General features: G+C 48.1%; 29 non-coding genes and 1 pseudogene across 29 annotated transcripts; all 30 read left to right on the forward strand.

The window, feature by feature from the left end:
• Positions 1 to 125, forward strand: LOC138787629 (U1 spliceosomal RNA; annotated as a pseudogene).
• A 293-nt stretch (positions 126 to 418) lies between these two features.
• Positions 419 to 583, forward strand: LOC138787756 (U1 spliceosomal RNA). Its single transcript, XR_011362487.1, has one exon. It is a non-coding gene; the product is annotated as a U1 spliceosomal RNA (small nuclear RNA).
• Positions 584 to 877: 294 nt separating this feature from the next.
• LOC138787628 (U1 spliceosomal RNA) lies at positions 878 to 1042 on the forward strand. Its single transcript, XR_011362396.1, has one exon. It is a non-coding gene; the product is annotated as a U1 spliceosomal RNA (small nuclear RNA).
• Positions 1043 to 1334: 292 nt separating this feature from the next.
• Positions 1335 to 1498, forward strand: LOC138787781 (U1 spliceosomal RNA). The gene has a single exon (XR_011362512.1). It is a non-coding gene; the product is annotated as a U1 spliceosomal RNA (small nuclear RNA).
• A 292-nt stretch (positions 1499 to 1790) lies between these two features.
• On the forward strand, positions 1791 to 1955 carry LOC138787757 (U1 spliceosomal RNA). Its single transcript, XR_011362488.1, has one exon. It is a non-coding gene; the product is annotated as a U1 spliceosomal RNA (small nuclear RNA).
• A 291-nt stretch (positions 1956 to 2246) lies between these two features.
• Positions 2247 to 2412, forward strand: LOC138787782 (U1 spliceosomal RNA). Its single transcript, XR_011362513.1, has one exon. It is a non-coding gene; the product is annotated as a U1 spliceosomal RNA (small nuclear RNA).
• Positions 2413 to 2704: 292 nt separating this feature from the next.
• On the forward strand, positions 2705 to 2869 carry LOC138787759 (U1 spliceosomal RNA). The gene has a single exon (XR_011362490.1). It is a non-coding gene; the product is annotated as a U1 spliceosomal RNA (small nuclear RNA).
• Positions 2870 to 3161: 292 nt separating this feature from the next.
• LOC138787760 (U1 spliceosomal RNA) lies at positions 3162 to 3326 on the forward strand. The gene has a single exon (XR_011362491.1). It is a non-coding gene; the product is annotated as a U1 spliceosomal RNA (small nuclear RNA).
• Positions 3327 to 3618: 292 nt separating this feature from the next.
• Positions 3619 to 3783, forward strand: LOC138787761 (U1 spliceosomal RNA). The gene has a single exon (XR_011362492.1). It is a non-coding gene; the product is annotated as a U1 spliceosomal RNA (small nuclear RNA).
• A 291-nt stretch (positions 3784 to 4074) lies between these two features.
• Positions 4075 to 4239, forward strand: LOC138787755 (U1 spliceosomal RNA). The gene has a single exon (XR_011362486.1). It is a non-coding gene; the product is annotated as a U1 spliceosomal RNA (small nuclear RNA).
• Positions 4240 to 4532: 293 nt separating this feature from the next.
• LOC138787786 (U1 spliceosomal RNA) lies at positions 4533 to 4697 on the forward strand. The gene has a single exon (XR_011362516.1). It is a non-coding gene; the product is annotated as a U1 spliceosomal RNA (small nuclear RNA).
• Positions 4698 to 4990: 293 nt separating this feature from the next.
• Positions 4991 to 5155, forward strand: LOC138787762 (U1 spliceosomal RNA). Its single transcript, XR_011362493.1, has one exon. It is a non-coding gene; the product is annotated as a U1 spliceosomal RNA (small nuclear RNA).
• A 293-nt stretch (positions 5156 to 5448) lies between these two features.
• LOC138787763 (U1 spliceosomal RNA) lies at positions 5449 to 5613 on the forward strand. The gene has a single exon (XR_011362494.1). It is a non-coding gene; the product is annotated as a U1 spliceosomal RNA (small nuclear RNA).
• Positions 5614 to 5907: 294 nt separating this feature from the next.
• LOC138787764 (U1 spliceosomal RNA) lies at positions 5908 to 6072 on the forward strand. The gene has a single exon (XR_011362495.1). It is a non-coding gene; the product is annotated as a U1 spliceosomal RNA (small nuclear RNA).
• Positions 6073 to 6366: 294 nt separating this feature from the next.
• Positions 6367 to 6531, forward strand: LOC138787765 (U1 spliceosomal RNA). The gene has a single exon (XR_011362496.1). It is a non-coding gene; the product is annotated as a U1 spliceosomal RNA (small nuclear RNA).
• Positions 6532 to 6820: 289 nt separating this feature from the next.
• On the forward strand, positions 6821 to 6985 carry LOC138787766 (U1 spliceosomal RNA). The gene has a single exon (XR_011362497.1). It is a non-coding gene; the product is annotated as a U1 spliceosomal RNA (small nuclear RNA).
• A 293-nt stretch (positions 6986 to 7278) lies between these two features.
• On the forward strand, positions 7279 to 7443 carry LOC138787767 (U1 spliceosomal RNA). Its single transcript, XR_011362498.1, has one exon. It is a non-coding gene; the product is annotated as a U1 spliceosomal RNA (small nuclear RNA).
• Positions 7444 to 7736: 293 nt separating this feature from the next.
• LOC138787768 (U1 spliceosomal RNA) lies at positions 7737 to 7901 on the forward strand. The gene has a single exon (XR_011362499.1). It is a non-coding gene; the product is annotated as a U1 spliceosomal RNA (small nuclear RNA).
• Positions 7902 to 8194: 293 nt separating this feature from the next.
• LOC138787770 (U1 spliceosomal RNA) lies at positions 8195 to 8359 on the forward strand. The gene has a single exon (XR_011362501.1). It is a non-coding gene; the product is annotated as a U1 spliceosomal RNA (small nuclear RNA).
• Positions 8360 to 8652: 293 nt separating this feature from the next.
• LOC138787771 (U1 spliceosomal RNA) lies at positions 8653 to 8817 on the forward strand. The gene has a single exon (XR_011362502.1). It is a non-coding gene; the product is annotated as a U1 spliceosomal RNA (small nuclear RNA).
• Positions 8818 to 9111: 294 nt separating this feature from the next.
• On the forward strand, positions 9112 to 9276 carry LOC138787772 (U1 spliceosomal RNA). Its single transcript, XR_011362503.1, has one exon. It is a non-coding gene; the product is annotated as a U1 spliceosomal RNA (small nuclear RNA).
• A 292-nt stretch (positions 9277 to 9568) lies between these two features.
• LOC138787784 (U1 spliceosomal RNA) lies at positions 9569 to 9733 on the forward strand. The gene has a single exon (XR_011362514.1). It is a non-coding gene; the product is annotated as a U1 spliceosomal RNA (small nuclear RNA).
• Positions 9734 to 10026: 293 nt separating this feature from the next.
• LOC138787773 (U1 spliceosomal RNA) lies at positions 10027 to 10191 on the forward strand. Its single transcript, XR_011362504.1, has one exon. It is a non-coding gene; the product is annotated as a U1 spliceosomal RNA (small nuclear RNA).
• A 293-nt stretch (positions 10192 to 10484) lies between these two features.
• Positions 10485 to 10649, forward strand: LOC138787774 (U1 spliceosomal RNA). The gene has a single exon (XR_011362505.1). It is a non-coding gene; the product is annotated as a U1 spliceosomal RNA (small nuclear RNA).
• A 292-nt stretch (positions 10650 to 10941) lies between these two features.
• Positions 10942 to 11107, forward strand: LOC138787785 (U1 spliceosomal RNA). The gene has a single exon (XR_011362515.1). It is a non-coding gene; the product is annotated as a U1 spliceosomal RNA (small nuclear RNA).
• A 293-nt stretch (positions 11108 to 11400) lies between these two features.
• LOC138787775 (U1 spliceosomal RNA) lies at positions 11401 to 11565 on the forward strand. Its single transcript, XR_011362506.1, has one exon. It is a non-coding gene; the product is annotated as a U1 spliceosomal RNA (small nuclear RNA).
• A 292-nt stretch (positions 11566 to 11857) lies between these two features.
• On the forward strand, positions 11858 to 12022 carry LOC138787776 (U1 spliceosomal RNA). The gene has a single exon (XR_011362507.1). It is a non-coding gene; the product is annotated as a U1 spliceosomal RNA (small nuclear RNA).
• Positions 12023 to 12314: 292 nt separating this feature from the next.
• LOC138787777 (U1 spliceosomal RNA) lies at positions 12315 to 12479 on the forward strand. The gene has a single exon (XR_011362508.1). It is a non-coding gene; the product is annotated as a U1 spliceosomal RNA (small nuclear RNA).
• A 292-nt stretch (positions 12480 to 12771) lies between these two features.
• Positions 12772 to 12936, forward strand: LOC138787778 (U1 spliceosomal RNA). The gene has a single exon (XR_011362509.1). It is a non-coding gene; the product is annotated as a U1 spliceosomal RNA (small nuclear RNA).
• A 292-nt stretch (positions 12937 to 13228) lies between these two features.
• LOC138787779 (U1 spliceosomal RNA) lies at positions 13229 to 13393 on the forward strand. Its single transcript, XR_011362510.1, has one exon. It is a non-coding gene; the product is annotated as a U1 spliceosomal RNA (small nuclear RNA).
• Positions 13394 to 18798: the final 5405 nt, after the last annotated feature.

The following is an 18798-nucleotide window of genomic DNA, read 5'->3' on the forward strand; positions in this document are numbered from 1 at the left end:
CTTTCCCCAGGGTGAGGCCTGCCCATTGCACTTTCGGGTGGGTTGACCTCTGCGATTTCCCCAAATGCGGGAAACTCGGCTGCATAATTTCTGGTAGTGGGGGACTGCGTTCGCGCTCTCCCCTGATTTTATTTGGTCAATGATAGATTCTTCTGCTGATCCATGCAGGGAATTAAATTCCATTCCTGGTTTTACCACAACTTTTGCCTTCTTGGATTTCCTCAGTTGTAGTTTGTTTGTTTGTGTTTTTTTTTTTTTTTTTATTGGGGGGGGGAGGGTGTCCTGGGAGGAATCCCAGTGCCGTGGGTGCATGCAAATGCCGTGCACTCTGGGAGTTTGGCATGCTCCATCAGGAATTCCTCCTCAAGGTGGAAGAGGTATGCCAGAGTGGTGACCTTTCTGGCAACCTAACCAACTCATACTTACCTGGCAGAGGAAAGTCTGCGAACACTAAGGTAGCTTTCCCAGGGTGAGGCCTGCCCATTGCACTTTCGGGTGGGTTGACCTCTGCGATTTCCCCAAATGCGGGAAACTCGGCTGCATAATTTCTGGTAGTGGGGGACTGCGTTCGCGCTCTCCCCTGATTTTATTTGGTCAATGATAGATTCTTCTGCTGATCCATGCAGGGAATTAAATTCCATTCCTGGTTTTTACCACAACTTTTGCCTTCTTGGATTTCCTCAGTTGTAGTTTGTTTTGTTTGTTTTTTTTTTTTTTTTTAATGGGCGGGGGAGGGGTGTCCTGGGAGGAATCCCAGTGCCGTGGTGCATGCAAATGCCGTGCACTCTGGGAGTTTGGCATGCTCCATCAGGAATTCCCTCCTCAAGGTGGAAGAGGTATGCCAGAGTGGTGACCTTTCTGGCAACCTAACCAACTCATACTTACCTGGCAGAGGAAAGTCTGCGAACACTAAGGTAGCTTTCCCAGGGTGAGGCCTGCCCATATGCACTTTCGGGTGGGTTGACCTCTGCGATTTCCCCAAATGCGGGAAACTCGGCGCATAATTTCTGGTAGTGGGGGACTGCGTTCGCGCTCTCCCCTGATTTTATTTGGTCAATGATAGATTCTTCTGCTGATCCATGCAGGGAATTAAATTCCATTCCTGGTTTTACCACAACTTTTGCCTTCTTGGATTTCCTCAGTTGTAGTTTGTTTGTTGTGTTTTTTTTTTTTTTTTAATGGGCGGGGGAGGGTGGTCCTGGGAGGAATCCCAGTGCCGTGGGTGCATGCAAATGCCGTGCACTCTGGGAGTTTGGCATGCTCCATCAGGAATTCCTCCTCAAGGTGGAAGAGGTATGCCAGAGTGGTGACCTTTCTGGCAACCTAACCAACTCATACTTACCTGGCAGAGGAAAGTCTGCGAACACTAAGGTAGCTTTCCCAGGGTGAGGCCTGCCCATTGCACTTCGGGTGGGTTGACCTCTGCGATTTCCCCAAATGCGGGAAACTCGGCTGCATAATTTCTGGTAGTGGGGGACTGCGTTCGCGCTCGTCCCCTGATTTTATTTGGTCAATGATAGATTCTTCTGCTGATCCATGCAGGGAATTAAATTCCATTCCTGGTTTTACCACAACTTTTGCCTTCTTGGATTTCCTCAGTTGTAGTTTGTTTGTTTGTGTTTTTTTTTTTTTTTTTAATGGGCGGGGAGGGTGTCCTGGAGGAATCCCAGTGCCGTGGGTGCATGCAAATGCCGTGCACTCTGGGAGTTTGGCATGCTCCATCAGGAATTCCTCCTCAAGGTGGAAGAGGTATGCCAGAGTGGTGACCTTTCTGGCAACCTAACCAACTCATACTTACCTGGCAGAGGAAAGTCTGCGAACACTAAGGTAGCTTTCCCAGGGTGAGGCCTGCCCATTGCACTTTCGGGTGGGTTGACCTCTGCGATTTCCCCAAATGCGGGAAACTCGGCTGCATAATTTCTGGTAGTGGGGGACTGCGTTCGCGCTCTCCCCTGATTTTATTTGGTCAATGATAGATTCTTCTGCTGATCCATGCAGGGAATTAAATTCCATTCCTGGTTTTACCACAACTTTTGCCTTCTTGGATTTCCTCAGTTGTAGTTTGTTTGTTTGTGTTTTTTTTTTTTTTTAATGGGCGGGGGAGGGTGTCCTGGGAGGAATCCCAGTGCCGTGGGTGCATGCAAATGCCGTGCACTCTGGGAGTTTGGCATGCTCCATCAGGAATTCCTCCTCAAGGTGGAAGAGGTATGCCAGAGTGGTGACCTTTCTGGCAACCTAACCAACTCATACTTACCTGGCAGAGGAAAGTCTGCGAACACTAAGGTAGCTTTCCCAGGGTGAGGCCTGCCCATTGCACTTTTCGGGTGGGTTGACCTCTGCGATTTCCCCAAATGCGGGAAACTCGGCTGCATAATTTCTGGTAGTGGGGGACTGCGTTCGCGCTCTCCCCTGATTTTATTTGGTCAATGATAGATTCTTCTGCTGATCCATGCAGGGAATTAAATTCCATTCCTGGTTTTACCACAACTTTTGCCTTCTTGGATTCCTCAGTTGTAGTTTGTTTGTTTGTGTTTTTTTTTTTTTTTTAATGGGCGGGGGAGGGTGTCCTGGGAGGAATCCCAGTGCCGTGGGTGCATGCAAATGCCGTGCACTCTGGGAGTTTGGCATGCTCCATCAGGAATTCCTCCTCAAGGTGGAAGAGGTATGCCAGAGTGGTGACCCTTTCTGGCAACCTAACCAACTCATACTTACCTGGCAGAGGAAAGTCTGCGAACACTAAGGTAGCTTTCCCAGGGTGAGGCCTGCCCATTGCACTTTCGGGTGGGTTGACCTCTGCGATTTCCCCAAATGCGGGAAACTCGGCTGCATAATTTCTGGTAGTGGGGGACTGCGTTCGCGCTCTCCCCTGATTTTATTTGGTCAATGATAGATTCTTCTGCTGATCCATGCAGGGAATTAAATTCCATTCCTGGTTTTACCACAACTTTTGCCTTCTTGGATTTCCTCAGTTGTAGTTTGTTTGTTTGTGTTTTTTTTTTTTTTTTAATGGGCGGGGGAGGGTGTCCTGGGAGGAATCCCAGTGCCGTGGGTGCATGCAAATGCCGTGCACTCTGGGAGTTTGGCATGCTCCATCAGGAATTCCTCCTCAAGGTGGAAGAGGTATGCCAGAGTGGTGACCTTTCTGGCAACCTAACCAACTCATACTTACCTGGCAGAGGAAAGTCTGCGAACACTAAGGTAGCTTTCCCAGGGTGAGGCCTGCCCATTGCACTTTCGGGTGGGTTGACCTCTGCGATTTCCCCAAATGCGGGAAACTCGGCTGCATAATTTCTGGTAGTGGGGGACTGCGTTCGCGCTCTCCCCTGATTTTATTTGGTCAATGATAGATTCTTCTGCTGATCCATGCAGGGAATTAAATTCCATTCCTGGTTTTACCACAACTTTTGCCTTCTTGGATTTCCTCAGTTGTAGTTTGTTTGTTTGTGTTTTTTTTTTTTTTTTAATGGGCGGGGGAGGGTGTCCTGGGAGGAATCCCAGTGCCGTGGGTGCATGCAAATGCCGTGCACTCTGGGAGTTTGGCATGCTCCATCAGGAATTCCTCCTCAAGGTGGAAGAGGTATGCCAGAGTGGTGACCTTTCTGGCAACCTAACCAACTCATACTTACCTGGCAGAGGAAAGTCTGCGAACACTAAGGTAGCTTTCCCAGGGTGAGGCCTGCCCATTGCACTTTCGGGTGGGTTGACCTCTGCGATTTCCCCAAATGCGGGAAACTCGGCTGCATAATTTCTGGTAGTGGGGGACTGCGTTCGCGCTCTCCCCTGATTTTATTTGGTCAATGATAGATTCTTCTGCTGATCCATGCAGGGAATTAAATTCCATTCCTGGTTTTACCACAACTTTTGCCTTCTTGGATTTCCTCAGTTGTAGTTTGTTTGTTTGTGTTTTTTTTTTTTTTTTAATGGGCGGGGGAGGGTGTCCTGGGAGGAATCCAGTGCCGTGGGTGCATGCAAATGCCGTGCACTCTGGGAGTTTGGCATGCTCCATCAGGAATTCCTCCTCAAGGTGGAAGAGGTATGCCAGAGTGGTGACCTTTCTGGCAACCTAACCAACTCATACTTACCTGGCAGAGGAAAGTCTGCGAACACTAAGGTAGCTTTCCCAGGGTGAGGCCTGCCCATTGCACTTTCGGGTGGGTTGACCTCTGCGATTTCCCCAAATGCGGGAAACTCGGCTGCATAATTTCTGGTAGTGGGGGACTGCGTTCGCGCTTTCCCCTGATTTTATTTGGTCAATGATAGATTCTTCTGCTGATCCATGCAGGGAATTAAATTCCATTCCTGGTTTTACCACAACTTTTGCCTTCTTGGATTTCCTCAGTTGTAGTTTGTTTGTTTGTGTTTTTTTTTTTTTTTTTAATGGGCGGGGGAGGGTGTCCTGGGAGGAATCCCAGTGCCGTGGGTGCATGCAAATGCCGTGCACTCTGGGAGTTTGGCATGCTCCATCAGGAATTCCTCCTCAAGGTGGAAGAGGTATGCCAGAGTGGTGACCTTTCTGGCAACCTAACCAACTCATACTTACCTGGCAGAGGAAAGTCTGCGAACACTAAGGTAGCTTTCCCAGGTTGAGGCCTGCCCATTGCACTTTCGGGTGGGTTGACCTCTGCGATTTCCCCAAATGCGGGAAACTCGGCTGCATAATTTCTGGTAGTGGGGGACTGCGTTCGTGCTCTCCCCTGATTTTATTTGGTCAATGATAGATTCTTCTGCTGATCCATGCAGGGAATTAAATTCCATTCCTGGTTTTACCACAACTTTTGCCTTCTTGGATTTCCTCAGTTGTAGTTTGTTTGTTTGTGTTTTTTTTTTTTTTTTTAATGGGCGGGGGAGGGTGTCCTGGGAGGAATCCCAGTGCCGTGGGTGCATGCAAATGCCGTGCACTCTGGGAGTTTGGCATGCTCCATCAGGAATTCCTCCTCAAGGTGGAAGAGGTATGCCAGAGTGGTGACCTTTCTGGCAACCTAACCAACTCATACTTACCTGGCAGAGGAAAGTCTGCGAACACTAAGGTAGCTTTCCCAGGGTGAGGCCTGCCCATTGCACTTTCGGGTGGGTTGACCTCTGCGATTTCCCCAAATGCGGGAAACTCGGCTGCATAATTTCTGGTAGTGGGGGACTGCGTTCGCGCTCTCCCCTGATTTTATTTGGTCAATGATAGATTCTTCTGCTGATCCATGCAGGGAATTAAATTCCATTCCTGGTTTTACCACAACTTTTGCCTTCTTGGATTTCTTCAGTTGTAGTTTGTTTGTTTGTGTTTTTTTTTTTTTTTTTAATGGGCGGGGGAGGGTGTCCTGGGAGGAATCCCAGTGCCGTGGGTGCATGCAAATGCCGTGCACTCTGGGAGTTTGGCATGCTCCATCAGGAATTCCTCCTCAAGGTGGAAGAGGTATGCCAGAGTGGTGACCTTTCTGGCAACCTAACCAACTCATACTTACCTGGCAGAGGAAAGTCTGCGAACACTAAGGTAGCTTTCCCAGGGTGAGGCCTGCCCATTGCACTTTCGGGTGGGTTGACCTCTGCGATTTCCCCAAATGCGGGAAACTCGGCTGCATAATTTCTGGTAGTGGGGGACTGCGTTCGCGCTCTCCCCTGATTTTATTTGGTCAATGATAGATTCTTCTGCTGATCCATGCAGGGAATTAAATTCCATTCCTGGTTTTACCACAACTTTTGCCTTCTTGGATTTCCTCAGTTGTAGTTTGTTTGTTTGTGTTTTTTTTTTTTTTTTTTAATGGGCGGGGGAGGGTGTCCTGGGAGGAATCCCAGTGCCGTGGGTGCATGCAAATGCCGTGCACTCTGGGAGTTTGGCATGCTCCATCAGGAATTCCTCCTCAAGGTGGAAGAGGTATGCCAGAGTGGTGACCTTTCTGGCAACCTAACCAACTCATACTTACCTGGCAGAGGAAAGTCTGCGAACACTAAGGTAGCTTTCCCAGGGTGAGGCCTGCCCATTGCACTTTCGGGTGGGTTGACCTCTGCGATTTCCCCAAATGCGGGAAACTCGGCTGCATAATTTCTGGTAGTGGGGGACTGCGTTCGCGCTCTCCCCTGATTTTATTTGGTCAATGATAGATTCTTCTGCTGATCCATGCAGGGAATTAAATTCCATTCCTGGTTTTACCACAACTTTTGCCTTCTTGGATTTCCTCAGTTGTAGTTTGTTTGTTTGTGTTTTTTTTTTTTTTTTTTAATGGGCGGGGGAGGGTGTCCTGGGAGGAATCCCAGTGCCGTGGGTGCATGCAAATGCCGTGCACTCTGGGAGTTTGGCATGCTCCATCAGGAATTCCTCCTCAAGGTGGAAGAGGTATGCCAGAGTGGTGACCTTTCTGGCAACCTAACCAACTCATACTTACCTGGCAGAGGAAAGTCTGCGAACACTAAGGTAGCTTTCCCAGGGTGAGGCCTGCCCATTGCACTTTCGGGTGGGTTGACCTCTGCGATTTCCCCAAATGCGGGAAACTCGGCTGCATAATTTCTGGTAGTGGGGGACTGCGTTCGCGCTCTCCCCTGATTTTATTTGGTCAATGATAGATTCTTCTGCTGATCCATGCCGGGAATTAAATTCCATTCCTGGTTTTACCACAACTTTTGCCTTCTTGGATTTCCTCATTTGTTTTTTTTTTTTTTTTTTTTTTTTTTTTTTAATGGGCGGGGGAGGGTGTCCTGGGAGGAATCCCAGTGCCGTGGGTGCATGCAAATGCCGTGCACTCTGGGAGTTTGGCATGCTCCATCAGGAATTCCTCCTCAAGGTGGAAGAGGTATGCCAGAGTGGTGACCTTTCTGGCAACCTAACCAACTCATACTTACCTGGCAGAGGAAAGTCTGCGAACACTAAGGTAGCTTTCCCAGGGTGAGGCCTGCCCATTGCACTTTCGGGTGGGTTGACCTCTGCGATTTCCCCAAATGCGGGAAACTCGGCTGCATAATTTCTGGTAGTGGGGGACTGCGTTCGCGCTCTCCCCTGATTTTATTTGGTCAATGATAGATTCTTCTGCTGATCCATGCAGGGAATTAAATTCCATTCCTGGTTTTACCACAACTTTTGCCTTCTTGGATTTCCTCAGTTGTAGTTTGTTTGTTTGTGTTTTTTTTTTTTTTTTTAATGGGCGGGGGAGGGTGTCCTGGGAGGAATCCCAGTGCCGTGGGTGCATGCAAATGCCGTGCACTCTGGGAGTTTGGCATGCTCCATCAGGAATTCCTCCTCAAGGTGGAAGAGGTATGCCAGAGTGGTGACCTTTCTGGCAACCTAACCAACTCATACTTACCTGGCAGAGGAAAGTCTGCGAACACTAAGGTAGCTTTCCCAGGGTGAGGCCTGCCCATTGCACTTTCGGGTGGGTTGACCTCTGCGATTTCCCCAAATGCGGGAAACTCGGCTGCATAATTTCTGGTAGTGGGGGACTGCGTTCGCGCTCTCCCCTGATTTTATTTGGTCAATGATAGATTCTTCTGCTGATCCATGCAGGGAATTAAATTCCATTCCTGGTTTTATCACAACTTTTGCCTTCTTGGATTTCCTCAGTTGTAGTTTGTTTGTTTGTGTTTTTTTTTTTTTTTTTAATGGGCGGGGGAGGGTGTCCTGGGAGGAATCCCAGTGCCGTGGGTGCATGCAAATGCCGTGCACTCTGGGAGTTTGGCATGCTCCATCAGGAATTCCTCCTCAAGGTGGAAGAGGTATGCCAGAGTGGTGACCTTTCTGGCAACCTAACCAACTCATACTTACCTGGCAGAGGAAAGTCTGCGAACACTAAGGTAGCTTTCCCAGGGTGAGGCCTGCCCATTGCACTTTCGGGTGGGTTGACCTCTGCGATTTCCCCAAATGCGGGAAACTCGGCTGCATAATTTCTGGTAGTGGGGGACTGCGTTCGCGCTCTCCCCTGATTTTATTTGGTCAATGATAGATTCTTCTGCTGATCCATGCAGGGAATTAAATTCCATTCCTGGTTTTACCACAACTTTTGCCTTCTTGGATTTCCTCAGTTGTAGTTTGTTTGTTTGTGTTTTTTTTTTTTTTTTTAATGGGCGGGGGAGGGTGTCCTGGGAGGAATCCCAGTGCCGTGGGTGCATGCAAATGCCGTGCACTCTGGGAGTTTGGCATGCTCCATCAGGAATTCCTCCTCAAGGTGGAAGAGGTATGCCAGAGTGGTGACCTTTCTGGCAACCTAACCAACTCATACTTACCTGGCAGAGGAAAGTCTGCGAACACTAAGGTAGCTTTCCCAGGGTGAGGCCTGCCCATTGCACTTTCGGGTGGGTTGACCTCTGCGATTTCCCCAAATGCGGGAAACTCGGCTGCATAATTTCTGGTAGTGGGGGACTGCGTTCGCGCTCTCCCCTGATTTTATTTGGTCAATGATAGATTCTTCTGCTGATCCATGCAGGGAATTAAATTCCATTCCTGGTTTTACCACAACTTTTGCCTTCTTGGATTTCCTCAGTTGTAGTTTGTTTGTTTGTGTTTTTTTTTTTTTTTTAATGGGCGGGGGGAGGGTGTCCTGGGAGGAATCCCAGTGCCGTGGGTGCATGCAAATGCCGTGCACTCTGGGAGTTTGGCATGCTCCATCAGGAATTCCTCCTCAAGGTGGAAGAGGTATGCCAGAGTGGTGACCTTTCTGGCAACCTAACCAACTCATACTTACCTGGCAGAGGAAAGTCTGCGAACACTAAGGTAGCTTTCCCAGGGTGAGGCCTGCCCATTGCACTTTCGGGTGGGTTGACCTCTGCGATTTCCCCAAATGCGGGAAACTCGGCTGCATAATTTCTGGTAGTGGGGGACTGCGTTCGCGCTCTCCCCTGATTTTATTTGGTCAATGATAGATTCTTCTGCTGATCCATGCAGGGAATTAAATTCCATTCCTGGTTTTACCACAACTTTTGCCTTCTTGGATTTCCTCAGTTGTAGTTTGTTTGTTTGTGTTTTTTTTTTTTTTTTTTAATGGGCGGGGGAGGGTGTCCTGGGAGGAATCCCAGTGCCGTGGGTGCATGCAAATGCCGTGCACTCTGGGAGTTTGGCATGCTCCATCAGGAATTCCTCCTCAAGGTGGAAGAGGTATGCCAGAGTGGTGACCTTTCTGGCAACCTAACCAACTCATACTTACCTGGCAGAGGAAAGTCTGCGAACACTAAGGTAGCTTTCCCAGGGTGAGGCCTGCCCATTGCACTTTCGGGTGGGTTGACCTCTGCGATTTCCCCAAATGCGGGAAACTCGGCTGCATAATTTCTGGTAGTGGGGGACTGCGTTCGCGCTCTCCCCTGATTTTATTTGGTCAATGATAGATTCTTCTGCTGATCCATGCAGGGAATTAAATTCCATTCCTGGTTTTACCACAACTTTTGCCTTCTTGGATTTCCTCAGTTGTAGTTTGTTTGTTTGTGTTTTTTTTTTTTTTTTAATGGGCGGGGGAGGGTGTCCTGGGAGGAATCCCAGTGCCGTGGGTGCATGCAAATGCCGTGCACTCTGGGAGTTTGGCATGCTCCATCAGGAATTCCTCCTCAAGGTGGAAGAGGTATGCCAGAGTGGTGACCTTTCTGGCAACCTAACCAACTCATACTTACCTGGCAGAGGAAAGTCTGCGAACACTAAGGTAGCTTTCCCAGGGTGAGGCCTGCCCATTGCACTTTCGGGTGGGTTGACCTCTGCGATTTCCCCAAATGCGGGAAACTCGGCTGCATAATATCTGGTAGTGGGGGACTGCGTTCGCGCTCTCCCCTGATTTTATTTGGTCAATGATAGATTCTTCTGCTGATCCATGCAGGGAATTAAATTCCATTCCTGGTTTTATCACAACTTTTGCCTTCTTGGATTTCCTCAGTTGTAGTTTGTTTGTTTGTGTTTTTTTTTTTTTTTTTAATGGGCGGGGGAGGGTGTCCTGGGAGGAATCCCAGTGCCGTGGGTGCATGCAAATGCCGTGCACTCTGGGAGTTTGGCATGCTCCATCAGGAATTCCTCCTCAAGGTGGAAGAGGTATGCCAGAGTGGTGACCTTTCTGGCAACCTAACCAACTCATACTTACCTGGCAGAGGAAAGTCTGCGAACACTAAGGTAGCTTTCCCAGGGTGAGGCCTGCCCATTGCACTTTCGGGTGGGTTGACCTCTGCGATTTCCCCAAATGCGGGAAACTCGGCTGCATAATTTCTGGTAGTGGGGGACTGCGTTCGCGCTCTCCCCTGATTTTATTTGGTCAATGATAGATTCTTCTGCTGATCCATGCAGGGAATTAAATTCCATTCCTGGTTTTACCACAACTTTTGCCTTCTTGGATTTCCTCAGTTGTAGTTTGTTTGTTTGTGTTTTTTTTTTTTTTTTTAATGGGCGGGGGAGGGTGTCCTGGGAGGAATCCCAGTGCCGTGGGTGCATGCAAATGCCGTGCACTCTGGGAGTTTGGCATGCTCCATCAGGAATTCCTCCTCAAGGTGGAAGAGGTATGCCAGAGTGGTGACCTTTCTGGCAACCTAACCAACTCATACTTACCTGGCAGAGGAAAGTCTGCGAACACTAAGGTAGCTTTCCCAGGGTGAGGCCTGCCCATTGCACTTTCGGGTGGGTTGACCTCTGCGATTTCCCCAAATGCGGGAAACTCGGCTGCATAATTTCTGGTAGTGGGGGACTGCGTTCGCGCTCTCCCCTGATTTTATTTGGTCAATGATAGATTCTTCTGCTGATCCATGCAGGGAATTAAATTCCATTCCTGGTTTTACCACAACTTTTGCCTTCTTGGATTTCCTCAGTTGTAGTTTGTTTGTTTGTGTTTTTTTTTTTTTTTTAATGGGCGGGGGAGGGTGTCCTGGGAGGAATCCCAGTGCCGTGGGTGCATGCAAATGCCGTGCACTCTGGGAGTTTGGCATGCTCCATCAGGAATTCCTCCTCAAGGTGGAAGAGGTATGCCAGAGTGGTGACCTTTCTGGCAACCTAACCAACTCATACTTACCTGGCAGAGGAAAGTCTGCGAACACTAAGGTAGCTTTCCCAGGGTGAGGCCTGCCCATTGCACTTTCGGGTGGGTTGACCTCTGCGATTTCCCCAAATGCGGGAAACTCGGCTGCATAATTATCTGGTAGTGGGGGACTGCGTTCGCGCTCTCCCCTGATTTTATTTGGTCAATGATAGATTCTTCTGCTGATCCATGCAGGGAATTAAATTCCATTCCTGGTTTTATCACAACTTTTGCCTTCTTGGATTTCCTCAGTTGTAGTTTGTTTGTTTGTGTTTTTTTTTTTTTTTTTAATGGGCGGGGGAGGGTGTCCTGGGAGGAATCCCAGTGCCGTGGGTGCATGCAAATGCCGTGCACTCTGGGAGTTTGGCATGCTCCATCAGGAATTCCTCCTCAAGGTGGAAGAGGTATGCCAGAGTGGTGACCTTTCTGGCAACCTAACCAACTCATACTTACCTGGCAGAGGAAAGTCTGCGAACACTAAGGTAGCTTTCCCAGGGTGAGGCCTGCCCATTGCACTTTCGGGTGGGTTGACCTCTGCGATTTCCCCAAATGCGGGAAACTCGGCTGCATAATTTCTGGTAGTGGGGGACTGCGTTCGCGCTCTCCCCTGATTTTATTTGGTCAATGATAGATTCTTCTGCTGATCCATGCAGGGAATTAAATTCCATTCCTGGTTTTACCACAACTTTTGCCTTCTTGGATTTCCTCAGTTGTAGTTTGTTTGTTTGTGTTTTTTTTTTTTTTTTAATGGGCGGGGGAGGGTGTCCTGGGAGGAATCCCAGTGCCGTGGGTGCATGCAAATGCCGTGCACTCTGGGAGTTTGGCATGCTCCATCAGGAATTCCTCCTCAAGGTGGAAGAGGTATGCCAGAGTGGTGACCTTTCTGGCAACCTAACCAACTCATACTTACCTGGCAGAGGAAAGTCTGCGAACACTAAGGTAGCTTTCCCAGGGTGAGGCCTGCCCATTGCACTTTCGGGTGGGTTGACCTCTGCGATTTCCCCAAATGCGGGAAACTCGGCTGCATAATTTCTGGTAGTGGGGGACTGCGTTCGCGCTCTCCCCTGATTTTATTTGGTCAATGATAGATTCTTCTGCTGATCCATGCAGGGAATTAAATTCCATTCCTGGTTTTACCACAACTTTTGCCTTCTTGGATTTCCTCAGTTGTAGTTTGTTTGTTTGTGTTTTTTTTTTTTTTTTAATGGGCGGGGGAGGGTGTCCTGGGAGGAATCCCAGTGCCGTGGGTGCATGCAAATGCCGTGCACTCTGGGAGTTTGGCATGCTCCATCAGGAATTCCTCCTCAAGGTGGAAGAGGTATGCCAGAGTGGTGACCTTTCTGGCAACCTAACCAACTCATACTTACCTGGCAGAGGAAAGTCTGCGAACACTAAGGTAGCTTTCCCAGGGTGAGGCCTGCCCATTGCACTTTCGGGTGGGTTGACCTCTGCGATTTCCCCAAATGCGGGAAACTCGGCTGCATAATTTCTGGTAGTGGGGGACTGCGTTCGCGCTCTCCCCTGATTTTATTTGGTCAATGATAGATTCTTCTGCTGATCCATGCAGGGAATTAAATTCCATTCCTGGTTTTACCACAACTTTTGCCTTCTTGGATTTCCTCAGTTGTAGTTTGTTTGTTTGTGTTTTTTTTTTTTTTTTAATGGGCGGGGGAGGGTGTCCTGGGAGGAATCCCAGTGCCGTGGGTGCATGCAAATGCCGTGCACTCTGGGAGTTTGGCATGCTCCATCAGGAATTCCTCCTCAAGGTGGAAGAGGTATGCCAGAGTGGTGACCTTTCTGGCAACCTAACCAACTCATACTTACCTGGCAGAGGAAAGTCTGCGAACACTAAGGTAGCTTTCCCAGGGTGAGGCCTGCCCATTGCACTTTCGGGTGGGTTGACCTCTGCGATTTCCCCAAATGCGGGAAACTCGGCTGCATAATTTCTGGTAGTGGGGGACTGCGTTCGCGCTCTCCCCTGATTTTATTTGGTCAATGATAGATTCTTCTGCTGATCCATGCAGGGAATTAAATTCCATTCCTGGTTTTACCACAACTTTTGCCTTCTTGGATTTCCTCAGTTGTAGTTTGTTTGTTTGTGTTTTTTTTTTTTTTTTAATGGGCGGGGGAGGGTGTCCTGGGAGGAATCCCAGTGCCGTGGGTGCATGCAAATGCCGTGCACTCTGGGAGTTTGGCATGCTCCATCAGGAATTCCTCCTCAAGGTGGAAGAGGTATGCCAGAGTGGTGACCTTTCTGGCAACCTAACCAACTCATACTTACCTGGCAGAGGAAAGTCTGCGAACACTAAGGTAGCTTTCCCAGGGTGAGGCCTGCCCATTGCACTTTCGGGTGGGTTGACCTCTGCGATTTCCCCAAATGCGGGAAACTCGGCTGCATAATTTCTGGTAGTGGGGGACTGCGTTCGCGCTCTCCCCTGATTTTATTTGGTCAATGATAGATTCTTCTGCTGATCCATGCAGGGAATTAAATTCCATTCCTGGTTTTACCACAACTTTTGCCTTCTTGGATTTCCTTTATTTTATAAAGGGAGAGGATGGAATTGTAAACAATAATAATTATTGTTGTTGATAATTTTAAGTACATAATTATACTACATATATGGTATGTAGTAGAACTTTTGCGGCGGCGACGACGACGACGTTTGTATTTTAACCCCTTAAGGACAGAGCCTGAAATGGCCTTAATGACAGAGACAAATTTTATGAATATGACCAGTGTCACTTTATTCATTAATAACTTCGGGATGCTTTTACCTATCCGGCTGATTCTGAGATTGTTTTCTCGTGACATATTGTACTTTACATTTCTGGTAAATTGGAGTCGATACTCATAACGAATCTTTATGAAAAAAAAACCAAATAATGTGAAAAAATGTGAAAAACTGCATTTTTCCAACTTTGAAACTTCTTTGCGTATACAGAAAGTGGTTATACCACATAAATTATATATTAAATAGCATTAGCAACATGTCTACTTTATGTTGGCGGCATTTATTAAACGATCTTTAATTTTTTTTAGACAATAGGAAGCTTAAAACATTAGCAGCAAATTTCCAAATTTTCAGTAAAATTTCAAAATCAGATATTTTTAGGGACCTGTTCAGGTTTAAAGTGTATTTGAGGGGCCTGTATGTTAGAAAGCCCCACAAAGCACCCCATTTCAGAAACTGCACCCCCCACACTCTGCAAAAGCATATCCATAAAGTGTTTTAACCCTTTAGGGGAGTCACAGAAATAAAAGCTAAGTGTGTAAGAAATTTGAAAATTTTAATTTTCTGTGCAGAGATTTTATTGTAATCCAATATTTTTCATAATTATAAACCTATTACCAGAGAAATGCACCCCAATAATTATTGCCCCGTTTCTGCAGTTTATAGAAATACCCCATATGTGGCCCTATTGCGCTATTTGACGCAACCACAAGTCTCAGATACAAAGGAGCGCCTAGTGAATTTCAACGCCTCCGTTATATTTGGTCATTTCTGACTGTACCACTTCAGGTTGGCAGAGGCTCTGGGGTGCCAAAACCTAAAAAACACCCCTAAAGGGACACCATTTAGAAAACTACACCCCTCAAGGAATGTAACAAGGGGTGCGGTGAGCATCTGGACCCCACAGGTGCTTCACAGATTTTCCCAACAATATGGCGTGAAAAAAGAAAAATGTATTTTTTACACTAAAACGTTGTTCTAGCCTTCAATTTTTCATTTTCTTAAAGGGATAAGAGGAAAAAAAAGACACAAAATGTGTAGCGCAGTTTCTCCCGAGTACGGAAATACCCCACATGTGGCGATAAAGTGCCAAGGGGGCGCAGGACGAGCCTCCAAAGGGAAGGAGCGCCAATTGGCTTTTGGAAGCTGAATTTCACTGGAAAGGATTTCAAGGGCCATGTCGCATTTACAGAGCCCTCGTGCTGCCAAGACACTGGAAACCCCCCACAAGTGACCCCATTCTGGAAACTACACCCCTCAAGGAATCTAACAAGGGGCACAGTGAGCATATGGACCCCACTGGTGACGGGCACAAATGTGGAACAATGTGACGTAAAAGTAAAAAATTTCATTTTTTCACTTTCATGGCACAAATGTGCCCGTCATCAAGGGGTCCATATCCTCACTGCACCCCTTGTTAGATTCCTTGAGGGGTGCAGTTTCCAGAATGGGGTCACTTGTGGGGGGTTTCCAGTGTTTTGGCAGCACGAGGGCTCTGTAAATGCGACATGGCGTTCATCATCCATTCTAGCCAAATCCAACCTCCAAAATCCAAATGGCGCTCCTTCCCTTTGGAGGCTTGCCCTGCGCCCACATGGCGCTTTATGTCCACATGTGGGGTATTTACGGACTCGGGGGAAATTGCTCTACACATATTGTGTGTTTTTTTCTCTTTTAACCCCTTGTGAAAATGATAAATTCAAGGCTAAACCAACATTATAGTGTAAAAAATGTAATATTTCATTTTCACGCCACATTGTTCCACATTTGTGCCCGTCACCAGTGGGGTCCATATGCTCACTACACCCCTTGTTACATTCCTTGAGGGGTGTAGTTTCCATAATGGGGTCACTTGTGGGGGGGTTCAACTGTCTTGGCAACACAGAGGCCTTTTGAATGCAACATGGCCCCTCGAAATCCATTCCATCCAAATCCAGCCTTCAAAAACGAAATGGCGCTCCTTCCCTTCGGAGGCTTACCCTGCACCCGAATGGCGCTTTATGTACACAAGTGGGGTATTTCCGTACTCAGGGGAAATTGCTCTACACATTTAGTGTTTTTTTTTATCTTTTAGCCCCTTGTGAAAATGAAAAAATCATGACAAGATTAATGATTTAGAGTAAAAATTTTACAAAAATTACACTAAATGTTGGTCTAGCCTTGATTTTTTCCATTTCCACAAGGGGTTAAAAAAGAAAATTAACACAAAACGTGTAGGGTAGTTTCCCCTGATTACGAAAATACCCCATATGTGGGCATAATGTGCCATATGGGCACAGGGCAAGCCACCAAAGGGATAGAGCGCCATTTAGAGGCTGGAATGGAGGATGGAGGCCATGTCGCAATTACAAAGCTCCTGTGCTGCCAGGTCAGTAGAAACCCCCGACAAGTGACCCCATTCTGGAAACTACACCCCATAAGGAATCTAACAAGGGGTGCAGTGAGCATATGGACCCCACTGGTGACAGGCACTTACGTAGAACATGTGCCGAGAAAATAAAAAATACCATTTTTTTTCATTTTCACGTCCCAAATGTGGCCGTCACCAGGGGGCCATATCCCCGCTGCCCCCCTTGTTAGATTCCTTATGGGGTGTAGTTTCCAGAATGGGGTCACTTGTGGGGGGTTTCTACTGTCCTGGCCGCACAGAGGCTTTGTAATTGCATCATGGCACTTCTAATGGGAATGGCGGCCATACCTATTTAGCTGGGAAAAGGGACAATTCTAATTTATTTGGGGGTATTAGGCCAATTATTAGTTTATAAGGTTGGAAATGACAGGTGTCCATCAAACTCAACCTGTGTTGATCCAGAGGAAGGCAAAAAACCCTCGTGAGGCAGACGACAGTAGCCTCATCACAGGGAAAAATTCCTTCCCGACTCCATAATGGCGATCAGAATAATCCCCGGACCAACGTGACCCCTGAAATAGGAATAAGGGACAGAATTTAGATAATGTAGAACCCCAGTGACGTGTGGTGCGCCTTGAAGCGATCCAGTATGCAGAGGCCGGGGGGATCAGGACAGGTGTCACACTGGAAAATGGTGTCCTTCCTGATCCCCCTGTTACCCCACACTCTGCACTTCTTCTGGGGTCTCCCGTTCTCCAGTGTGGGGGACGTCACCTGGAAAATGTTGCCCTGGTGCGATACGGGGTCCTTCATATCCAGAAGCGCTGGGTCCGCTCCATGGCTGCTAAATATTAGGGCGCTATTACTACTTCTGATATGTTCGGATCGTGCCGCAAGCTACAGGGCAGCGAGGGACTGGAAGAGGGGGTGCTGGTATAAAAGTTATCCCCGTACAGGTGGTAACCTTTATCCAGCAGTGGGAAGATCAGTTCCCGGACGATCTTCCCACTTGTTCCGAGGATGGGAGGGGAGGGGGCATCTGGGGCTGGATTGGGGTGTTCCTTCCTACATACACTCTAAGGGTATGTGCACACTGCGGAATCGCGACAGATAACCCTTTGTGCATTCCGCAGTTGGCACCCGCCGGCGGACTGATGCAGGCGCACGTCTCCACACGTGTCATAGACTCCATTCTATGCACAGGCGGATTCCGCTCTCCGTCCAACGTGTTCATTCTTTGGATGGACGACGGAATCCGCCCGTGCATAACATGGAGTCTATGACACGGGCGGAGACGCGCCCCTGCATCAGTCCGCCGGCGGGTGCCAGCTGCGGAATGCACAAAGGGTTATCCTTCGCCATTCCGCAGTGTGCATGTACCCTAAATCTGTAAGTGTACCCTGAGGTACTGTCACACAGTTTGTAGAATTTCACACCATACCGTGATCTCTTATTGGGACGGTACTGGCGGAAAAGACGTGTCTGGGGGGCAACGTACGCTACGCTACCCCCAGACACGTCACTGGATGATGAGGATGAATGGAGGAAAGAAGGATCCCCCCCATTCATCCTCACTGGCTGTTTCGGTGTCGGAGGCAATAATAACATATGCGTCCGATACCGAAAACACCCTGGGGGCCATCTTTATATGGGGACTAGTATATGGGGTATGTAGTGGTGTAGTGTCAAACTTTATTCAATGTAGTGTGGTGTAATGTAGTGTTTTTTACGTGTTTTTTTTACAGTAAGTATAAAAAAAACCTACGCCAACAAAGGAGTTGCGGATAAATGCCGCACTTATAAGCAGACCGTGGCAGTAGAATATAGAAAAAAAAACACCCTACGCCAAAAAGGAGGAGTTGCTGATTAGCAGCGCACTTTCGTGCGATGCTGATCAACACTCAGCGGCGATAGGGTGCGGAAAATAGAAAAAAAAAAATTTGGGAAAAAAAAAAAAAAAAAAAATTTATATTCTGAATATCCCTGTAGCTGCTGATAAGTGTATTACACTTATCAGCCGCTAGGGGGCAGCAGAGCGCACAATCCGGAAAATGACGAGGCTGGAGCCGAAAATAGCCGAAAGAAGACGACGAGGACCGCCGGAAAGACCCGAAGACCGAACGGAATGACGGAGGACGCCGCGAACCCGGAAGCCGCCGATCAGGAGCCCGGGACAGGTGAGTAATGTACAAATACCTGCTCTGGACCCCTCCGCTACCTAGCTGAGGGGTCCAGGGCAGGTATTTACTATTTTGTGGGACTCTGATCGCCGTGCCACCGGCCCGATCGCCGTGAACGGCCGGCCGGCCGTTCACGGCGATCGGGCCGGTGGCACGGCGATCAACATTACTTTTTACAGTAATGGCGGTCGGTGCCGTCCTCGGACAGCACCGACCGCCATTTTTTTCCGGGTCATCGATGACCCGGAAAGGTTCCGATCGCCGCTATTGGCTGATCTGAATTGATCAGCCTATAGCAGCGATCGTAAGCACGGGGGGTGTTAACCACCCCCCGTGCCGAGAAGCTATGATGGCCTGCTATGATTTATAGCAGGCCATCTTCCCCGACCGCTGTGTGTGAACACGCAGCGATCGGGGAAACATCGGGCGTAAATTTACGCCCTGATGCGCTAAGTACCAGGGCGCCAGGGCGTAAGTTTACGCCCGATGTCGTTAAGGGGTTAAAGCGTCTCTATTAGTGTTTTGACTATACATTTGATATTGAGACAAAAGTCTCAGTTAGATTTATCATAGTTATTTTT

The sequence above is a fragment of the Dendropsophus ebraccatus genome, chromosome 3 (genome assembly GCF_027789765.1).
Source record: "Dendropsophus ebraccatus isolate aDenEbr1 chromosome 3, aDenEbr1.pat, whole genome shotgun sequence".
NCBI lineage: Eukaryota > Metazoa > Chordata > Amphibia > Anura > Hylidae > Dendropsophus > Dendropsophus ebraccatus.